This window comes from Lissotriton vulgaris, chromosome 1_1 (assembly GCF_964263255.1).
Source record: "Lissotriton vulgaris chromosome 1_1, aLisVul1.2, whole genome shotgun sequence".
NCBI lineage: Eukaryota > Metazoa > Chordata > Amphibia > Caudata > Salamandridae > Lissotriton > Lissotriton vulgaris.
The window spans coordinates 819,041,073-819,063,721 of record NC_141685.1 but is presented as its reverse complement, the minus strand read 5'-3'; the positions used below and the strand labels follow the sequence as shown (position 1 = coordinate 819,063,721).

Below are 22,649 nucleotides of genomic sequence, written 5' to 3'. Positions count from 1 at the left end.
AATTAATGTGTATGTGTGCTCTTAAAGTATTAATGCACTTCTGGTGATATTGCATTAATGATGATTTTGCAACCAGATGTAATTTTGCCCCTATAATTGATTTTCCACATAAATGTTATCTGTGCTTCTAAATGCTTCCCACTAATACTTCACCAAAGAGAATTTTGTAACTCAATATGCTCTCAACATAATGTGCCATAGCGTTGCACACCTTTTCAACATAATTCAAAATCTGAGTATCACATTTTCTGTATGCATGGATGATTTTGCACAGAAATGAGGTAAAACACACCCGATAACCCTGCACTAAGAATTATTTTGCACCCAAGTGTGATGTTGCTAAATGGAATTATTGCTTTCTTCGGTGTTGCCACCCACATGTTGGTGTTGCAGTGTTTATGCTTGTTTTTGTTGTATATAGGTAAGGTTTTTTTTTTTTAATTGCCATTGGAGTTTATATAGCGCAAAGTTAACCAGAAGGTATTGGAGCGCTTTATACAGTCTCTCTCTTCCATGTCTGCTTTTTGTTTTTTGGAGAATCTGGTCACCCCACTTTTAGGTCAACAACACGGGCGCACAATTCCTTTGCCGGTCTCGCTGAGCCAGCGCATGCGCTGCTCGCTGAGTGAGACATTTAGTACTGGGCTTTGAAAAGTCCTGCCCAAAGGCTTTTACTGGCCTCCAGCTTGCGTTCACGAACGCTGCGTGGACGTGCACAGGCCATCTGGCTTTCTGTATTGGCTCATTAAGCCTTACAGCGCGTGAATCCCCTCCCTTCTCCCACTCCCTCCTCGTCAGCTTCTCTCATTGTTGGATCCATTTCACAAGGAAGCAACTAAATGAAAGAAGGAAAGAGAGGTGGGCTACTCGCGCGCTCCACTCTACACTAAAAGTTCCCATGCTTCTTGTTATTTATGTATTTCTGTTATGTAACACTTTGGAAAACCAAACCTATAAAATCCCTTACCTATAACATAGTTAACTGAATGCCTAAACCAAACCCTCACAAAAAAAACTTGCATTGGGATATTGGAGGGAGGCATGGTCTGGCGATGGGCCAGAACTGAGAAGTTTAAAAGAAATCCGCTCATATCCTGTTCAAAGTCTCTAAATGTTTGTTGACAAAAGAAAAAAAAAATAGTATGTGAATCACAGACTCAACTGGCCAGGAGTCCACTCAGTAGAGGTATAAACCGTTTCAGCCGAGCAAGCTCTTTTTGGTTTTTCATGCCTCGAGAGCCAAAATGCAAAAGTGGCTCCTCATCAGAGACTGACATTCCCGGAAGCAGTGTTAGCTTGGGCATGTTCATATTGCTGCAGCAGATTACAGTTACAATAGAGTGAGTAAATATGGTTTACGTTTTCACAGAAGGGAACAGTTCCCTGTTGAGAGTGAAGATTATTTTCAGTCATCGTTTGTAGTGAGTTTGTTTAAAGCAAGGGTAGAAGAAGGTCCTTAGTGTGATTATATTGCAAATCTGGAATCGATGCTACTATACCGTCCCCCCCACCCCATGCCCTCCTTCCCTTCTTCTTTTATCGATCAGCTGACCAATATTGCTAACTGCTCCCCCCGTATTGTCATCGTCGGTGACTTTAATTATTGGTTCCAGCATGAGGACGCCGGCTCACATGCTATCGAACTATTCAAGGGTCTCTCGAGCCTGAATTTTACCCAACTAATCAGGTCAGCCACCCATAAGGGTGGCCACATCCTCGACCATATCTGGACCCATGGAGTCACATCCTCCCGCCCACTTATAACTCCCTGTGTGTGGTCAGACCATCTTTTGATCGACACCACATTCTCGGCGGTTGGTCAGATTAGAGCACCCCTACGGGAGGGTGGCATGGCTCGCAAGTGGAAGGCTGTCGACCCCCCCAAACTATTGGATCATCTCTCCCAAACGCCCCCCCTGCTACCCAATGACACGGGCACCGACGAGCTATGCAGGCTCGTGACAGACTGGCTCACCACAGCCAGTGACATTTTTGCTCCCCTTACTAAGTTTCCCCAATCCCGCCACTGCCATTCTCACAAATGGTTTACTCCCCTTCTAAAAACCCTTCACTTAGAACTCTGCCAGTCTGAACGCAAGTGGAGGAGGGACTACTGCTCCACAAGCAGAGACGCCTATGTATCTGCACGCAATAGGTATAAACGTGCCATCCTGGATGCCAAAAAAACCTATGCTTCTGGAAAAATTCTGTCTGCCCCCTGTCAGTCTAAGGAAATCTTTAAGGTGCTTACCGAATTCACTTCCGACCCCAGAACGCTCCCCACTCAGGCCCCCACACAGGAAGCATGTAACACTCTCAGCACCTTCTTTATCGATAAAATCGTATCAATCAAGGACACCATACCCATTATGATTCCTGGCGCTGGATCTGTCTCCCCTCCTCACAATTCTTCCTCTTTCACTCAATTTCCCCTCTTAGATTCTACATCTCTGGCGACTCTCGCCACCCGCGTCAAGTCGGGATCTCCAGACGACTGCTGCCCTCCCTCCATACTCCGGGACATCTGCCATTCCTTACCCGACTGCATCCTCCCTCTGTTAAACTCTTCTCTTTCTTCTGGTATGGTGCCGGGTTCCTTCAAGGAGGCCGTGCTGGTGCCCCTCCTGAAGAAACCGGGGGCTGACCCCGCTGTCCCGGCAAACTACCGCCCTATCTCCCTCTTACCTTTCTTTTCAAAGATCCTGGAAGCCCACGTCACCTCCTGTCTCTCCCTGTTCATCGAGAAATCCAACTTCCTCGAGACCAACCAGGCAGGCTTCAGACCCGGCCACTCTACGGAGACAGTGATCTTGGCCGTGCTGGATGCCCTGAGAGACGGTGTGGACAAGGCTGCCCCCCAGGCCCTGGTATTATTAGACCTGTCAGCCGCCTTCGACACGGTGGACCACAACATCCTTCTCCACCGTGTCGAACAGGCTGGCATCCAGGGCCGGGCGCTGGCCTGGGTCAGATCCTTTCTGACAGGCAGGTCCCAGACCCTCAGCCTGGGTTCCTTTAGAGCTCCCAGAGAGCATTCGCTCTGCGGGGTTCCCCAGGGCTCTTCTCTGTCCCCTCTTCTTTTCAATCTCTATCTTCGCCCCCTTCTTTTTTCTTTGAGGCAGTGGGACGTTACCGTGTTCAACTACGCGGACGACCTGCAACTCATCTTTTCTCTTAACTCCCCTTCTGCTATCCCCAACTTCCAAGCAGTTATGTCCCACATTCTCCAGTGGATGGGCCACAATCAGTTAAAACTGAACCCCGGAAAGACGGAGCTTCTCCTCCCCGGCAAGAGTGCCTCCTTCTGGGGGCCTCAATTCTGGCCGGTGGATATGGGCCCCCCTCCCACCCCTGCAGCTTCGGTGAAGAGTCTGGGGGTCACCATTGACTCCGCCTTATCCCTAGGGCCGCAGGTAGGGACCGTGGTCTCGTCCTGCATCTACCAACTGCGCAGGATCAGGAAAGTGGCATACCTCTTCACACCTGATGCCCTCCTGCACGTCATCATGGCCCTCGTCCTCTCCCGCCTAGATTTTTCCAATTCGATCTACCACGGCCTGTCCAAAACATCGATGGCTAGACTACAAGTGGTCCAAAACCAGGCGGCGAGACTAGCTTTAGGGATTCCGAAGTGGCAATCTGCCAGGCCCCTCCTTGTCAAGCTCCACTGGCTCCCTGTCGTCTCCAGGGCAGCCTTCAAGACCGGCTGCCTTGTCTTTAAGTCACTACTCGGCCCCTGCCCTGCTTTTGTCAAATCCCTCATCAGTCCCTACTGTCCATCCCATACCCTGAGATCTTCTCACCTTCATCTTCTGACTGTCCCTTCCTTCAAGCTCTGTAGATCTGGAGGCCGGAGATTTGCTTACCTGGCCCCCAAGCTTTGGAACTCTCTCCCTCTCCCCCTCAAAATCTCCAACTCCCTAACCCTCTTTCGCAAGTCTTTAAAAACCTGGCTCTTCCCCCAATCTGTCTAGTCTCTCTGTCTTCTGTACTCTCTACCAGCGCCAGGAAACCCATGGTGTCAGCGCGCTTTATAAGCTCCCCCTACGATACGATACGATACGATGCGACGTGTGATCTGTGGCAAAGCAGGATAGTGTTGAGGAATTGTTTGGAACAGCACCAAATAAGACACTGCTTCAATTACGACATAAAGAATCAAGTCACTGAGAACTGCAAATGTTGACAATGAAAAGAAAGTATTATCTATGAAATGTCACCACGTATAGTAGGCCTTGTTTCTTTTTATAAATATCATTTCTGCCGTCCTTGAATGTACTGCTCCTGTTGGACCATTGTGGTGTGTGGCCACTGACGAGGAGAGTGTACTCTGAGTATATATGCATGTTCTAAATAAAAAACAAAATTCTTGTCCCTGGTGGAAAAATATGGAGTTTTTAGAGTTTTTTTTCCAGCTAAGGTTCAACAGACTTATCAGTGATGCAAATGGTATGGGAATGGGCGGGTTATCAAAGTGGAGTTTGAAGTAAAGTACCCCTCTTGCTGTGACCTGCATTTCATAAATACCCTCATTGCCCATGCTGCTTCTCTGCAGGTTTGCAGCACCTTAGATCACTATGACTCAAATGAAGGGATGAATGTTCTAAAACACACAGGTTAAGGAAATCAATAAATGATATATAGGCATACCACTGTATAAAGTCTATTTCTGCTAACTTAAAAACTTCCTCCCTACACTATGAAGCATAATGTATACCTTTCTGTGCTCCTTTGTAAAACACAGACATTTTAGGTGCGGTAGAAGTGATATGTTTTTGTGTCAAATGAGTTTGAAAGGAAGGGCCTCTATGGAAGTTTAGACACACAAAGAGACAGCTCACTTTGCAATCTAGCATTCGCACTGCCTGTCTAGAATTGTTTGACATACTCTCTGAAGGATGGCCACATTCTGAATCCTTCCCAAGCTGCCACACTGAACACAGTAATTGTTTAGAAGGGACCTAAGATCTGAAGGATGCAGGTTGTGTCTTTGGTCCTACGACACTGTTGGACCCGGCCCATTAGGCAGGTTCACCCCTAGACTTTTTGCGTTTTCCTAGCCTATTTATGGAACCTGGTATTGGTGATTTTAGGCCTCTGCGCACTTTTTCACTGTGGTACAGTGTAAAGTGCTTGAGCTCTCTGTGAATGAATGGTGAGTGACCTGCCCTCCCATAGGAATGAATGGGGAGTATGTATGCCCATGGTAGTTCCTGATGTGTGGGGAGTGCAGGGGCGAGTTTGGTATGTATCAACTCGTGAGAGTGAATGCTGCAAAATGATGTATGCGACATGACTGTGTCTAGTCTAGAAGTACTACTTTTGAAAGTTGGAATATTTGTTTAAGTTGGTGCTAGCGTGTGATTGGCTGGTGAGCCTGGCCCAGAGTGCATGGGCCTGCTTGTGGATTGACTGTCTGGTTTGAGGATGACAGGGGCTGGAGAGCCCAGGAGGTTGTCTGAAGTCAGCCCATGGATGAAAGGCAGCATCTGCTGCCAGGGAAGTGGGAGGAGATGGCACCTGATAGTGAAGGGCTGTTCCTGTGTAACTACAAAGCTGGCTCCACCTCCCGCTGGGCGACTGACACCTCTGTCCCTGATACTGAAGGGGACTTCCCTCTAAACCAGTCCAGCTGGTTCTCACACTGCCTGCTTCAAAGGACTTCAAATAACGTCAAAGGTTTTGCACTGTATAAGAAGGGGTTGTATCCCCTTCCAAATTGTTCTTGTTTTCAACTTGAATCTGCCAGGGGCATGCTGCTGCTGGGGCTCAGGGGGATCCCTGGGCCCTGCCCAGCTCCTGGACATCTGATGGACTGCTGGGGGACTCTTCCTGGCTGTCCCCCTGCCTGGCTGCATCTTTGAGGATTTTTGCTGGACTTTGTTCTGCCCTGGAGACCTTAACCTGTGATGCTGGGACCCTTCTGGTTATAGGGGCCCTTTCCAGGGGCCTGTGGGTCCTGCCAGTGTCCCCAGCGCGATGGAAGCGCTTTATTTTTGTCCCATAGCGCTTGAGAGCGCTTTATTTTGGACCCGTAGCGAGCGTGTCGCTATCACGCATTTTGTGTGAGGTTTTGCAGGTGCCACCCTGCTTCATGCCCGATATCGCTATTTGCTTCGTTGCGGGTGCCACCCCGTTTATTGGATTGTTTTGCGAGTGCCCACCTCGCTTCTGAATGTCAGATACTCCTCGAGGGTGCTTACCCCTCGTTATGCCCCTTTGTTCACCGCCGCGGCCCGAGCTGTGGTGCATGGCCGCCGAGGGAAGCTGAGCGAAGGTGCCGCGCTGGGGTTGGTGCGCCTGGGAGGCTCGCCCTGTTAGGCCGCGCACTGATTGGGCCGCTGTTGGAGGCGGGTCCCGGAGAGCCGCGCTGGGATTGGCGGGCCCCGGGAAGAAGTTGCCGCGTCACGAGGGGCTCGCTGGGAGAGCCGCGCCCTGATTGGAGATCGTCCTCCCGGTCTCCCGTGTGCCGAGGGAGACCGGGGATCCTGCCGGCCCGGGTGAAGTGCGGGACACAGAGGCTGAGGCCGCTGGTAGCAGCGCGGAGCTCCCGTAAGGAAGGAGGGAGCCCCGCAGGTGCCGCACTGTCCGCCGGCGCAGGAGTCAGCCGAACCGGTGAGCGAGTGGCAGAGGAGAAGGGGGGGCGCCGGGACGCATTGTCGGTGTCCGCCCCCCCCCATAGCGCGAGCTCGCGCTTCCTGTTTTTATGAAGCCACGAGGGCTTCAAGGGCGGCCCCAGATGGCAGTGGGCCGCTCCAACGTTGCAGAGTGCCAGCAGGAAGCCATGAAGGCTTCATGGGCGGCCCCAGTTGGCAGTGGGTTGCCCCAACGTGTTTTGAGGGCCCCGTGAGGTCCAGTGTTGGTGGTGCAATTAGGGCGGCCCCAGTTGGCAGCGGGTCGCCCCAACGCAGTCCAGAGCCCCGAGAGGCTCCCTGAAGGCATGTTTTGTGCCAGAGCCTGAGAGATCCAACGTGGGGGCATCATTGTTTAGAGAGCCTGTGTGGCTCCAGCATGGCGCAGTTTGCGCCCAAGGGTCAGTGAGGACCCTGTCGCAGTTTATTTTATTGCGATGCCCAGGTGCCCAGCACTTTGTGGGCACCTGCCACGTTTAGGCTTTTTGTACTTTGGACTGGCGCTGCATGGCAGCGCGCCCTGACATTGGACACAGGGCATCTGAGCCCCATCAAGGCCAGTTGGCCTAGGGACTGCCACAGGTAGTGGCTTATGTAGTGTTGGCGCAATGTGATTTCTATGCTTTTTAATAGTTATTGCTTGTGTGAGTTTTTGCGCTATTGATTGATTAGGCACCTCTGAATGTTTATGCATTATGTGTCTTCCTTTCCATGCGCTGCACCTCTGAATGTTTAGTCATCATGTGTCTTCTTGCGCTGCACCCCTGAATGTGATTTTATTGCATCATGTGCTCTATTCTTAACACCTCTGAATGTTTAGTCATCATGTGTTTCTCCTTATTACTCCTCTGAATGTGTTCATGCATCATGGGTAAGGTGTTCTGGTTTATGCCCCTAAATGTGGTTATTCTTAGGTGGTTGTCTTTTCTACTCCTCTGAATGTAGGTTTATTACATCATGGGTAATGTATCCTTCTTAGACCCCTAATGCTGTGTGATACTTAGGTGGTTCTTCTTTCTTAGTACAGGTGGTCCTAGTAAGGTCCTGGTTCCTGTTACCAGTGGTTACTGGTGGTTATCTTTGATTATTATTTTATGTTACATTTATTCTTTATTTTATGTATTAAATATTTTATTGAGCATGGACAAAAAAATGCACCTCATCCATTTCTGCAAAGGCCGTGACCTGTTTAGGGAGGCCGACATCAGTGGCCCCTCGGACGCCCCGCCTAGGGCCAGCGGATAAGTCATCCTGTTAACACAGCAAGCCGCCTACAACCCAAAAGGGCCGGCCGCGTCTTAAGAGGTGCTACAACGGTGCAAGCTGATCAGTGCTAGTGCATTTTAAGAAAACGATAATCAGAGAACAGTAAACAACCCCAACACCCACCCCCCCCCCATCCCACCCTTCTCCTTGTCCATTTCCGGGCTCTATCTATAGGTTGTGGACCCCTCTCAACAGTCAGTGGATGCCGCGTGCGCGGGGCCTGTGCTTCTGCGAACATGTGATTTGGGGACCGGGAGGGGCGTATCCGCCAAGCGGAGCAGTCGTAGGTAGCGTGGACAGCTCACCTCCCGGAACTCTCCAGTAAGCAAGGCAAGGAATGGCTGCCAAAGGTCCGCAAAGTCCGCCCCCCTCCCCGCTGCCGCCAGCGACAGTTTCTCCATTCCCAGGATGGTCCACAGGCGGTGAAGCCACCCCAGTTGCTGCGGAGCCTGGGTCGCCCTCCAGTGCGCCACAATATTCTGGACTGCAGCCCCAAGCGCAAGCGCGATCAGGCGCCCGCGCCAGGATTTCAGCGGATACATGAGTGCATTTGGGAGGCCTAGTAGAATGTACGCAGGGAAGCGCGGCAGTTGTGTGTCTAGATGTGCATCTATAAGATCCAGGATAGGGTCCCAGTAGGGGCGCAGCGCCTTACAGCTCCAAAGCAGATGTTCCAGTGTCCCTAGTTCCCCACATCCCCTCCAGCATCTGTCACTGATTCGGGCATCCCATTGGTGTAGTCTCTCAGGGGTGTGGTACCAGTATGTTGCCACCTTCGTCAAGGTCTCGGTAAGGCCAGTGTGGTGCGCCGAGTGTCTAGCTCTGTGGTATATCCCCTCCCAGTCCTTCCTAGTGAGCTGCCTCCCCAAGTCCCTCTCCCACCGGACCTGGCCCGCATTGTATGTGTGTGCCTGCGTGAGCAGCAGCTGCTGATAGAGATCCGATATCAGCTTCTTGTCGGAGGTGCGTGTCAGCAGCCATCGCTCATAAGGCGTGAGGTGCCGTTGGGCTCCGGGCTGGACTGAGGGGTGGAGCACCCAGTGGCGCACCTGCAGGTATTGCATACGTTCAGATTCGGCCACGCCGTAGTCCGTCTTGACCTGCTGGAACGACAGTACGCCCTTGAGGTCGAACATGTGTCCCGCCGCACGGCAGGGTGTCGTCCGCCACGTCGTGAACGCGCCGGCGGCCAAACCCGGGGTGAAATCGGGGTTCTCAAAGATAGGAGTCATGGGTGAGGGGAAGGTGGTCAGCCCCTTGACCACGGCCACTCTATCCCACACCCGCAGGGCTGTGCTGGTGATGGCAGACGCGTACAGGTTGTGAGGGCGGTGTCGGCGCGGGAGGAAGGGCACACCCTGAAGGGTACGGCCGGCCACTGCCTGGTCGAGGAAGAGCCAGTGCTTACCGGACTCCAGCTGGAACCATTCCACAAAGGTGCGCAACTGGGCCGCCTGGAAATACAGTGTGAGATCTGGCACCCCGACTCCTCCGTGCGCGGGGGGTAGAGTGGCGAGGGTGTGCTTGAACCTGGGTCGCCGGCCGTTCCAGATGAACCGTGACAGTTCCGATTGCGTTTGCTGGAGCCAGCCCGCCGGGGGGTCCAGGGGGAGCGTCTGGAACAGGTACAAAATCTGCGGCAGCAGTGTCATTTTGACTGCTGCAATTCTTCCCAGCCACGACAGTGCGAGCGGCTTCCAGCGCCGGAGCTGCTCCCGGAGCTTGCATGTGAGGGCCTCGTAATTGGTCCGCGCAGTGGCACGGATCGTAGGAGCCAGGCGAACGCCCAGGTATGGGACGGTCGTGTCCGACCATTGGATCTGGAATTCCGATTTAATCTCGGCTACCACGTCCGGGCACAGCGAAACATTCAAAGCTTCAGATTTGGCTTCGTTGATCTTGAAGCCCGAGGCCAGGGCGAAGGTGTGCAGCTCCACGAAGAGGGCGCGCAGGGATCGCATCGGGTCAGTGAGGGACAGCAGAACGTCGTCAGCGTACAGGCTGATCTTGTGCGTGTCGGCCCCGAATTTGATGCCTGAGATGTGAGTATGTTGTCGCACCCTCTGGGCCATCGGCTCCATGTATAGTGCGAATAGGAGCGGCGACAGCGGGCATCCCTGGCGCGTGCCCCTGCCGATGTCGAATCTCGGGGAGGTGTGCCCGTTCACCCGTACCGCGGCGTTGGGCCGGCGGTAGCAGTTGAAGATGCGATGGCGGAGTTTCTCACCGAATCCGAAGTGACGGAGGGCCTGGTCGAGATATGGCCAGTGCACTCTGTCAAAGGCTTTCTCCGCATCAATGGTGAGCAGCATGCAGCCGGGTTTAGTGCGCGATCCTGCCTCAATGAGGTGCAGCACCCGCTTGGTGTTGTCGCTGGTCTGCCGCTGGGGGATGAAGCCCGCTTGGTCGGGGTCTATCAGTTGTTGCATGTATGGGGCGATGCGGCTCGCCAGTATGCCCGTGTAGAGCTTTAGGTCTACGTTCAACAGCGATATGGGTCTGTAGGAGCCGCAGGCTGCCGGGTCACGACCGGGCTTGGGGATAACAGAAATCGACGCCTCCAGCAAGTCCGGGTGTATGGCGCCAGGCGTGTCAAACGTGTTGAACAGGTCACACAAGAGGGGGGCGAGCTGCTGACAAAAGGTCTTGTAAAACGCCGCGGTATAGCCGTCGGGTCCCGGGGATTTCCCGACCTTAAGGCGGGCAATTGCCGAGATGACCTCGTCCAGAGCTATGGGCCTCTCCAGAAAGTCCGCCTGAGCCTGGGTGAGGGAGGGGAGGTCCGCACCCCGCACGTAGGCCAGACCGGCATCCGGATCTAAGTGATCCGCATCATATAGTGCCGCATAGAAGTTGCCAAAGGCCGACGCGATCGCTGCGTTTTCGGTGACCAGGTCACCACTGGGCAGCCGGAGCGAGCGCACCTGTTGTCTCTGGGTTTGCGCCCGAAGCCTACTCGCCAGCAGCTTTCCACAGCGGTCGCCGCCGGTGTAGTAGACATGCTTAAGGCGCATCGCGGCGTATTCCGCTACGTCTTGGTCCAAGGCAGCTAGCATTTTCCGTTCGGCGCATAGTTGGCGCCACGCTCTGGCTGCCCCGGTGCGTTGGTGCATCTGCTCCAATTCCGCCACGCGCTGCGAGAGTTCGGCGCGTTTCAGCTCCCTCTCTTTGTTGTTGGCTGTGGCGACGGAGATGATTTCCCCGCGTAGGACCGCCTTGAGGGCTGCCCACTGAGTCGCTTTGGTAGTGTCCTCGTTGGCGTTGTGCTCCAGAAAGTGGGTAATCGCCGCCGAGAGCCGCGTTCGGGTGTCAGCCGAGTGTAGGAGACCGTCCCGCAGCCTCCAGTGCCGCTGTGGAGTCGGCATCGTTCCTACCCGAAGCTTCGCTACCACCGGGGCGTGGTCCGATAGCGAGGCTGGCAGAATCTCCACGCTCTCCACTTGTGGCGCCAGCTGTGAGGAGCCCAGGAAGTAGTCCAGCCTCGCGTATGTTTTATGCGCCGCCGAGTAGTACGTGTAGGCGGTAGTTTGGGGGTACGCGTGCCGCCAGAGGTCGGTGAGACCCAGGTCCGACAGATGCGCGTGGCCCGCCGCTGTGAGCGCCCCCACCTGACCGGATCTCTGGCCCGAGCGATCCGCCGTGTTATGAAAGACAATGTTGAGGTCCCCCCCCAGAAGCAGATGAGTGTGTGTGGTGGCTGTAGCGGTCTCTAGAGCTGTGTGCAGGAATTTCTCCTGGCCCTCGTTCGGGCCATAAACAGAACCCACTAGCAAGGTGTGACCCGCTATTAGGAAGCTATAGAGTAGGAGCCGCCCTCTAATTTCGGCCTCTTTCTGGTGGACTTTCCCCTCAAAGGATTTAGCCACAAGGATCGCCACCCCAGCGGTTTTCTTCGGGGAAGAGGAAAAGAACTGCCATGGGAACGCGCGGGATTTGAGTCTATGCTGGTCGCTGCGCACAAGGTGTGTTTCTTGAAGCAGGCAGATATCTGCCTTGGAGCGCTCGAGGTAGGACAGAATCGCCCTGCGTTTGTTCGGGCTGTTGAGACCCCGCACATTAAGCGTGAGCACTACAAGTTGTCGTGGCATGGCAGAGGTCGCGTCAGGGAAGCCAAGCTAGTCCCGCGGCCGGGGTCGTAGGCCCGCGGGTCGCCACACAACACTGCGCTAGGGGTCGCGGCAGAGCGCCATTTGACTGCGAAAGGCCCTGGACAAGGAGAACCCCCCACCCCTCCCCCCTCACCCCCCAAGAACCCTCAACTTCAACCTGCCCCCCCAATCGGGACACGTATCTCGCCTGAATCCACCCCTTCAGTAGTGCAAACTCCCCCCGCAAAACTCCCCCCACCCGGAACCCCCCCCACTCCCTCCCCCCAACAAGCAAAGAAACAAGGACTATCATTGTCCCAGGTCCAGCCCCATGGCCGCTGGACCCGTGGTGAAGTACGTCCGTAGAATGGGAGCAGTGGCGACGTCGCAAGCAGGTCCGTGCACTCTGCGCGCACCAATGCTGGTAGAGCGTCAATGTCATCAGTAGGAAAGGACAGGGGGTGCGTTGCACGGGCCCCCGCCGCCGGGCCAGCAGAGCCCGGCATGACCAACTCCAGAACCACCAGTGCGTTGCCCTCCCTTCGATCAGCCGTCGCTCGTAGGCGCCAGGCCCTGTGCCACAGTCTCCACTGCAGACCTCCGCCCCTCCTCTATCTCCGTGTCCGCCGGGCGTCGCGGCCTGCGTCTGCGCCGCTGCTGCTGCCAGCGGCCCGGTCCCGCTTCGTGAGACGAGCGGGCTCCCGATGGCTCCTCCTCCGCTCGTGGTTCCTCCAGCCCCAGCACCTGGCAGGCCTCCCTAAGAGTGCGTGGCTGGTGCAGGATATTGCCCAGCCGAAACATCAGCCGGAAGGGGTGCCCCCAGCTGTAGGAAATGTCGCGCTGTCTCAATTCCGCCGTTACCGGGCGGAAGGTGCGTCTCTTCTCCAATGTCAGTGCAGCCAGGTCTTGGTAAAGCACCGGGGAGTGCCCGCCGAAGGAAATCCTCTCCATGTGGCGAGCCTTGCGCAGGATCTCCTCCTTCGTCTTGTAGTCTTGCACGCACACCAGGATGTCCGGCGGGTTTGTTGCATTGGCCCTCGGCGGGCCCGTCCGGTGAGCTCTGTCCAGGTGGAGGGGGGCATCCTCTTGACGGCCCAAGATGTGATTGAAGAGGCCCTGGGTGAACTGGAAGAGGTCCTCCGTGTCTGGGGACAGTTTCACACCTCTGATTCGGATATTATGCCGCCGGGAGCGGTTTTCTAAGTCCTCGGCGTGAGTCTGGAGGTCCACCTGCTGGTCGTGAATACGGGCCAGTTCCTGGCGCAGGGCCTCTATTTCGGCGTCACGCGCGTCACTCTTGGTCTCCAGATCAGCCACTCTCTCCCCTATGGCGTCGGTGTCACGGCGGACCTCCCTGATCTCATCCTGTAGCTCTTTTTTCAGGGCATGGATGTCCTCCCGCAGGCCAGAGAACAGGGACTCCAAGAAGGACCGCGTGACTGGAGCTTCGGGGTCGGCCTCCTCGAGGGGTGGAGAGGCCCCCCCCTTCTTGTCCGTGCCTGTTCGGGGGGTAGCGCCTGTGGGGCCGTTCTGCTTCCCCGTGGTAGGGGGGGCGAAGAGGTCCTTGATGGAGCGGTCCTTCCTGGGCCTTCCGCCGGACATCGTGCCGCAGGGTCTTCGAGGTCGCCCCTCCGTCGGCTGCGAGGCGAATCCCAGGTCCTCTGGGCGCAAAGCCGGGCCTGCAGGGCTAAAGGTGTGGAGGCGCTATCTCGTGGTCCCCAAAATCCAGGCGGGCAGGGCGCGCCACCGGGCGCGGCAGGAGCACAGGAGAGGTCCCAACAGTCGGGGCGGGAAAAGTCAGCTATGGTGCCGTCAAGATGGCGTCTGCCACGTGTCGTCCTGCCTCCTCCAGAACCAAATCGGCCGGGCCTCCACACGTCTCGTAGACTCCCTCACCTCTGCAAGGACTGCCGTGTGAGAGCGTGGTCGCCGGTGTAGGTGCTCCGGGGTCACCCCGCCACGACAGGCCGGGGGCCCCTCCTGGGGGACGAGGCAGGTGGGTGCAGGCCAGCAGGATGTAGTCCCGCCGGGGCAGGTCCGCTGGGGGGGGGGGGGGGAACCTGACCTCCCCCCTCCGCACACCCCCGCTCCGAGGTTCGCCCCCCTGTGGTCCCCTGGGCTCCCCGGGCCGACTCCTGGGCCAAGCAACGTTGCGTCCTGGTGCCCCACGTGTCCCTGTGGCGCTGTGCGTGGCGCTCGGCTGCGGCGGCTGCAGCGCGCCGAGGTTCACCCCCGCTGAGAAGGCGGGAAGCGGGAGCACCGCCGGGAGAAGGGGGGGGCCCGCTACCACCGTCCTACCCCCCCCGTACCTCCGATCCGCTGCTGTGCGTCTCCTCGGGGCCTCACCCCTGCAGGACAGGTGCCGCCGTCGGATCCTCCGGTGCGGGCCGGTGGCGAGCTGGCCGGGGGGTGCTCCGCCGTCTCAGGTGTGGTGCAGGTCCGCAGAAGCCCCCACAGGACGCCGTGGGAAGCCTCGCGCAGCTCCGCGCGGGCCGGACCTGCCACCTCCGATCACAGGGGACTCCGGGCGGCTCCGAGGCTCCGCCTACCGCGGCCTCGCTCTCACCTCCAGCGAAGGCCTCGGGAGCGCGCTGGGCCGCCGGCGGCGCCGCACTCGCGGCGGGAATCAGGCGGGTGCTGGACACTCGGCTGGCCCAAAGGTCGTCGCTGCCCCTCTGCTGGCGCTGGGTGGTCCTCGAGGGCCAGTTGCAGCCGGGCACAAGCTGGAAATGTGCTAAAGTCAACGGCCGGCGGCGGGAGCTCGGCGAGGCACGTCTGCTCACGCCGCCATCTTGGCCACGCCCCTATTCTTTATTTTAGAAGTGATTTGATATTCTACATTTTATCTAGGAGTTCTATATCTGATTTTGACAGGCGCCCATGTGGCCCTGTCTTGTGTACATAATCCCTGTGAATATTGCCCGTGCCAGTTGGCACCATGTATATGTGTGATTTTATCTGATGTGTTTTTACAATACAAAAGTTATTTTTATAATAACCTTGTGTGGAGTCTCTCTTGTGGTGTGCCTAGTATGTTGTTGCTGTTGTGCGCTGGTGCAAATGCTTTACACATTGCCTCCGAGTTTAGCCTTACTGCTTGTGCCAAGCTACCAAGGGGGTGAGCAGAGGTTATCTTGGCGTGTGACTTCCTTGCCCTGACTAGAATGGTGGTTTCTGCCTGGCTTTGGCGTCAGCCTTAGCCTACCAGAAATAGCCGGTTCTAACAGACACCATCACAGGTTAGGAGGTGCTGTAGTTTTTATCTCCCTTCTTCATTTTTTAAGCTTATCTCTCTCCCTCAGAAGATTATTTCACTTACCAAACCTTCTCTGGCTCCCACAAAACTTCTCCTCTTCAAACACAGATATTTCATGCAACTGCCCTTATTTTCATAATTTTTCGAACTATGCATCCTCCTCTTTGCAAGTCCCTCTTCCACAGCCTCCGCCACAAGTCATGGTAGATGTTTTAGCCTGGCTGATGCTTCCATTGACACAAGCTCAGTCTGCACAGCCCCAAAAGGGCTACTGCTAAACACTAAAAAAGGCACTTCGTTGACTCTTGAAGACAAAATTCAAGCAGACTATTAAACTTGGTCCCTGAACCATACATCTGAGACAGGTTTAGTTTGCCAGATTTTTACTTTTTTGATAGCCTTGTTTAGTGGTATTGTAAATCCGACTGGCTTTTTATTAGGTGGCAGGGAAATAATGCTTGGGGTAATTTGTGACCTATTTATTGTGTGTGAGGAGATACGTAGGAAGAGTTCCCGATGATGGGCAGTTTCAGAAGCGTATGTATTATGTTAGTTAGACGGCTCAGGTATTTCAACTGGCATGTTATTTTAGCAGCTTGACTACTGATGCGAGAAAATCAATATAGTTAATTAACTTCCAAAAAATTTAAGGAGTTTTCAATGTTCCCTTCCTCTCCGCCTATTCTTCCTTCTAGTAAAATGACCTGTTCTGGAGAGCTTTGCCACTTTGCTTATTTAACCTACTCCATTTTTTGTTTGATGACAAAAGGATATTCATTCATTGTTATACTGCAGCATTAAAATCTCTGTTTTTATTGTACTGTAATAAAAGGGCAAGAGAAGCCCGGAATCAGAGAAGTATCTTTCTTAAAAACATAAGACCAAAGTCACAGTCTCCGGGATCCCTTTTCCAAAGTGATTCAGGAATTGGCTTTGGCTTTAGAACTTATTGTACACTATGTTCAGAGCAGATGTCATCTTGATTGGCTTTGCGCCGTCTCAGTTAGTGCAAACTGGTAGTTTATGTTTACAAAAATGGCATCCACCATTGAATTTCACACACCTGTTTACTAACCCTGATAAAGCCAAAGAACACAAATATGTGTAATTATAGCATCAGTAGATGAATACTGTAGTTTACCACTCGGGTTTCCTCTTAAAAAAGTGTCAGCCCAGCCTCAGTAGTGTGCTACTTCAATAGTCTGTTTAGAAATCTACATGTCAGTACTGATCTGGACAGATTGCCAGATAGATCCACAAAAGACTACAAAAGGTGGGCTTGAGAGAGATGACCAGTAGGAAAAGGTTGGCATTGGTTGAAACGGCGCATTGGCTATAGGTCAAATATCTTAATTGCTTTTTTTGTTTATCAATTAGTTTCTTGACATAAATTTTGTACCAAACAAGAAATATCAGCAAATTCAATGACATGCAAGTCCTGCATAAATCCATAGTAAGATACAAATGCTGTTTGTGATACATGTACTAATACCAAATATTACTAAAATATAAGACGGGAAGAAAAAAGATGGAAAGAAGTGAGAAAATAAGCCGTAGACGGAGAGAAGAAAAGAAAGACACAAGACAGACAAGCATTGGCATATCCAATAGGTCTCGCTTTTGGGACCTTATAAGTATTTAGTTATGCAGCACAATATCCTTGGTGCATCAACATAAACTGTTGCATGGCTAAACACTTATAAGGTCCCAAGGGTGAGACCTATTGGCTATGCCAATGCTTGTTAGACTTCAATTAAAGCACAGCTGGAGGGCGCTGCGGCCGCTCTGCGCCCATGTTGTTATTTTTAAATATTTCTATTTTAAATACCTGGTATAGATTGCAATAAATACATTTTAATATTATATTATTATTGAAAAATCCAACATACATAGTTTTAAAGCAGGTACAAATTTACGAAGAATCAATTGAGACAACAGGCTATCTAAAGGATGATAAAAGGCGATACAAACAGGGAATCACACTTGGGGGCCTGGCCACGAGCTGAGCATGGCGGACGTGTAGCGCGTTAGCTCCGTCCCATGCCCGCAATACTTGCTGAACATCCTGTGATCCCGGGGCCCTTACCGACCCATCGCGGCACACCGACAACGAGGTGGAGGTAGCCGACCGACACGGACCAGCTGCAGGTCCCGAAGAAGATCTGTGTGTGAGGGAAACGATCGGCGCCGGTGAGGCCTAGATGCACAAAGTGAAGCCGCAGCCTCGATTACCAGCCGGGCCGGGCCGAAGTAAGACAGCGGAGACCACGCTGCGCGGGTGCCGGCGGCAACGAGCGCTGCCTAGAAGCGGTTTTGCAGGAAGGACCGGGGAAGCGAGGACGACCCCACGCCCGCACACGAGCAGGTACCCGTGACTCACCAGGGGTGTATACACGCGGCGCTGGTGCTCCCACCGCCAGAAGGCCAGAACTGGGATGACGCTGTTGGGTGGCCGACGGGTGCGTGGCGCATGGTGCCTGGCTGTCCACAAAACGGAGGGCAAATGCACAAACACTACGGCACTGGGTCCTGGCGCTGCACCGGTGAGTCGCTCCTCATATTCATTAGGGCACGGAGCCCGGCGCCATTTTGTTGATCAACATCGATGCGGAATTGCCGCCCCTGATATTATAGGGGCTATTGGGCTTCGGCGACTGGTACGGGACTGAATTGACGCTGCCTATCCAGCTACTGCACGACCTCGGAACGCGAGGATACACCGAACTACTAGCGATGTATGGTGGCTGAACCGTATGACCGCCAATGCCTAACCTACGGAGGAGCCCCCCTGGGACACATCAGTGACGCTGCTACACTGGCGGTACTTACGGCCCGTTAGAGTATTAGGCACAACGCTGCCATTCACTTGGATCCCGCCGCTGTTCCGGTTGTGGAGAGTGTGCGCAAACAATAGCGCGGAGCTGGGTCACTTCTGGAGCCAGGGATCTTCACGGGTGGCGCCACCGCCCCACTGGACAACCCCATTACGCTGACCACTGTGCTGCTTGGTGTGATGCCAGGTGTGGAGTGTTAACGAAAGGATAACGCTATACTGATAGAAACAAGCGGAACCATACCACTGCCACCCTGCAAACAAGAGCCATGGGGAAACACAGGACCCAAATGCAAGAGCAGGGCGCGAATGCTGACACCCAGTCCACTGGTTCGGAGGACCCATTGGCCTCCTCCAACGTGGAAATTATACCACCGACAGGAAAGTGCACGCAAGATGCAAAGCTAGACCTCATTCTAGCCGAAATAAAGGCCTCCCGGGAAGCGCTGGAACTCCGCATGGACAATATGGCGACGGGTTTCTCCATAACAAACTGCCCGAAAAGGTAACAGAGCACAAACTCGCACTTGATGACCTTATACCTCAACAAACAGACCACTCGACCAAGCTGGAGAATATGGAGAAGCAGGTCAAACTAATATGGGACAAACTGGATGACGCAGAAGGGCGGGCTCGCCGCAATAATGTGCGAATTTTGGGTATTCCGGAACGGAGTGAGGGGAGGAACCCAACGCAATTTGTCGAAGACTGGTTAAAGACAATTGTGGGACCGCAAGACCTGACCCCATTGTACAGTGTTGAAAGGGCGCACAGAATGCCGGCAAGACCTCCCAAACCAGGAGCACCGCCGAGACCACTGATAGCACGCCTCCTGAATTATAGGGATAGGGATGCGGTCCTCCGAGTGGCAAGAGAAAAAGCGTCGATACGATATGAAAATAAAACTATCTCAGTGTACCCTGACTTCACCCCAGCGGTACAAAGAGCCAGATCGACGTTCATGGGCGTGAAATGCAAACTGCGGGAGAGGAACTTGAAGTATGCCTTGCTGTTCCCTGCCCAACTTAAGATCATGTATGAGAACAAATCACACTTCTTCGACTCCCCTGAGGAAGCGGCGGAATGGATGGAGGTGACTCTGACGCCCAGGAACTCCCAAGAACCATTTGGAGAAGACGCTGGGGAAGGCTCCACGCACACTGAAGGGCGACAACGAACCGGATCAGGAGGAAGCCACGCAAAGGCACCGGCGGCGACAGGGAAGTCGAGAATAGACCGCTCTGGGAAGTCGACGGATGTGATCCAACTGACGACGGCAGCGGTGGCAGCCCACAATGCACGGGATAACTCCGACATGGGCAGCAAATCAGGCACACAGACGGAAGTATTTGGCTCCGCGGACAGCCTACAGCTGTTCCCCAAGATCACGGCGCAGGCGGCTGAGGAATTCTGAGGGGCCCGCCGTAGCGATGGTCAGTAACGTATGAAACTTATGTATGAACGACGATGGGTTGGTGGGCTTGGGACACACACAAGATTAGGGCACGCTGTGGTTCCATCGACAGGCCCTGAGCGAGTGTAAATGGGTCTCCACCCCCCAACGAATAGACATGTTTCTGTATAAATTTCGCCCACGTTGGGCAGTAACGTTCGGACCTCGGGGGTTCTTACTCGGGGACCTTGATGTTCAGGGGTTGCAAGTTCAAGGGGCACTCAATCTTATACTTACCTTACACATGGCCTCCCTGGCACGAGGCTTAATGACTATATCCTCCGCGGCCACTGATGGGGACCCTTACTGACTGCAAACTGTGCACCTGGAATGTGAGGGGTATGGGGTCCATTGTACGTCCATACAAAAGAGGCACAGACTCTTGGCACAACTCAAGAGACGTAGAGTGATGGTGGCCTGCCTCCAGGAAACACATCTGAACAGTGTAGAGAGTGTAAAACTTCAAAAGAAGTGGAAAGGACAATTGTTTGCCACCTCCTACTCAGCGTTTTCTAGGGGGGCGGCTGTATGGTTTAGGAACTCGGTGCCCTTTAAATTGGTGGAAAACGAATTGACCCTGAGGGCAGATATGTGTTTGTACGTGGTGTGCTAGATGGCCTCCCCATTGTGATTGGTAGTATCTATGCACCAAATTCAGGTCAGTTCGATTCCTTGTTGAGCATTAATGGTGTCCTAGCGGAATGGGTAGAATACCCTTGGGTGATGGGCGGGGATTTTAACGCGGTTCTAGACTTAACATTGGATAGATCACACCCACCCCTACAGGCCACTGAAAGCAGGCGGCAAGCGGAAGCACTGGCGCAATGGGCAGAGGGCTGGGAACTAGCTGACGCGTGGCGTAGTAAACACACACTGGACAGGGAATACACTTTTTACTCCCCGCCCCATAAACTACATACCAGCATAGACCGGGTTTTCTGCGCCAAAACCTTGCTGGATGCAGTTCCGCTAGCAGAACATATGGGGAAAACGCTATAAGACCACAATCCTGTAGAAGTTACAATACAGTGGGGAAAGGCCCCGACGCCTATACCGACTTGGCGACTCGACACGGAACTACTCGAAGACACTGTATTTAAAACATCAATAGCAGAGGCGATTACGCACTATTTCACAGTAAACACGAATACTGCCAGCTCTCGTCAGATCGAATGGGATGTCTTTAAGGTGTCGATCAGAGGGGAAGCAATGGGAGCGCGCGTAGGTATGAGAAGGAATGTGCTGGAGAAACTGAGGGAGGTGGAGGGGCGCCTGGCTATGTTGGAAAACGAAGCTGCAGGCACGAACCTGCCATTCACACCACTGCAAGAGGCGAATGTACAACATGCTATACTATTAGAGGAATTGCGCGTACTAGACTACAGGGAATACACATGTAAACAGCACACACAAGCAGATAGATCCGGCCCACTGCTGGCGCGTATAGTGAAAGATGTCCCTGCTACATGCCCATACTGGAGGTCACCGATAAGGATGGGTCCCAAGCCACGACACAAACAACCATTAACACCGCCTTCAGGGATTACTATGAGACACTATATGGCCCACACCAACCCCTCTCAGACACAGCATTTGAGGAGTTTATGTCGGCACTCGATTTACCACGCCTAGAGGACAGACAGGGAGAGGCACTGGCACGACCCATAACAGTTGCGGAAGTTCCCGCACTGGTGGAAACAGATTCTCCGTTCTTGCCCCCCGCTTTTGGAATTCCCTCCCTCTCTCCTTGCGTTCTATCCCCATCTTTTCACACTTCCGTAAAGCGCTCAAAGCATTCTTGTTTGCCCAGGCCTACCCCGCTTAACTTCCTCGGCCCTGTTTGTTCTGTCCAGTAGAGCTCAGCGCCAGGAAGCCGCTTGGCCACCGTGCGCTCTATAAATACCTTATTCATTCAAGTTCGACAGGCTATCCGCTCGATACCACGGAATAAAACCCCGGGGACGGACGGCCTCCCGGCTGAGTTCTACGCGACCTATATAGATATACTTGCCCCGCGCCTGCACATTCTTTACCAGGAAGCGATGCGTACACACACCCTGCCACAGACATCCCTACAGGCTTTAATTGTCTCCCTACTGAAACCAGGCAGGAACGGAATGCACCTGGCCAATTATAGACCCCTATCTTTACAGAATACGGACTATAAGATATTAAGTAAGATCCTGGCAACGAGACTGGCTCAGTACATCCCACAACTTATACATACTGACCAATGTGGTTTTGTGCTGGGCAGAAGCACAGCTCTGAACCTACGGCGCCTGAGTCAACAAATGCTATGTGGCCAACCACTAGTGGGGACAGAGGGGTGTATCTCCCTAGATTTAAAACAAGCCTTTGACTCCCTCAGGTGGCACTTCATGTTTGCAACGCTCACCACTTTCGGAATACCACCTGCTTACGTGGCGTGGGTCAAACTGTTATACACCCAACCAACGGCCTGGGTGCGTACAAACAGGTGCATCTCTGTCCCACTGACTATAGAGAAGGGAACCAGGCAGGGTTGCCCACTATCCCCACTCCTCTTTATACTGGCCCTTGAGCCATTACTTTGCAAACTTCGCACCCTGGCCCAACACCGGGGCATACAGAGGGCAGGTACGATACATGTGGTCTCAGCCTATGCAGACAATATTATTCTATACCTGCGTGACCTGAGAGGTAACCTAGATCCTATCCCCAACATTTTCGAGGACTTCCGTACGCTTTCAGGCCTTACTATCAGCGAACCTAAATCATATGGGTTCCACTTCAGTGACACAGGAGCAAATACCCCGCTGATGTTCGCACCACACACCTTCCAAATAGCTGAGTCCACCTTCCGATATCTAGGAATACAAATCTACAGGGAAGCGGAGGCCATGATCGAAGGCAACCTAGGCAAGGCTATTACAACACTAAAATCGCAGGTTAAATTCTGGACCGCGCTACCACTGTCGGTGGCTGGCAGAATAGCCATATCTAAAATGGTAGTTCTACCGCGATTCATTTACTACTTCACGGGATTACCATTTGTGATCCCAGCAGTTGTCTTCCAAAAATTGAACACAACACAACACTAACGGAACTGATATGGGGGTCGGGACGTAGACTAATTAGTCTC

General features: G+C 53.7%; 1 protein-coding gene across 1 annotated transcript in view; it reads right to left on the bottom strand.

Moving 5' to 3' along the window:
- The window catches only part of MGST3 (microsomal glutathione S-transferase 3), a 157,267-nt gene that overhangs the window by 121,632 nt on the left and 12,986 nt on the right, over positions 1-22,649 (bottom strand). The gene's annotated exons all lie outside the window — the stretch shown is intronic.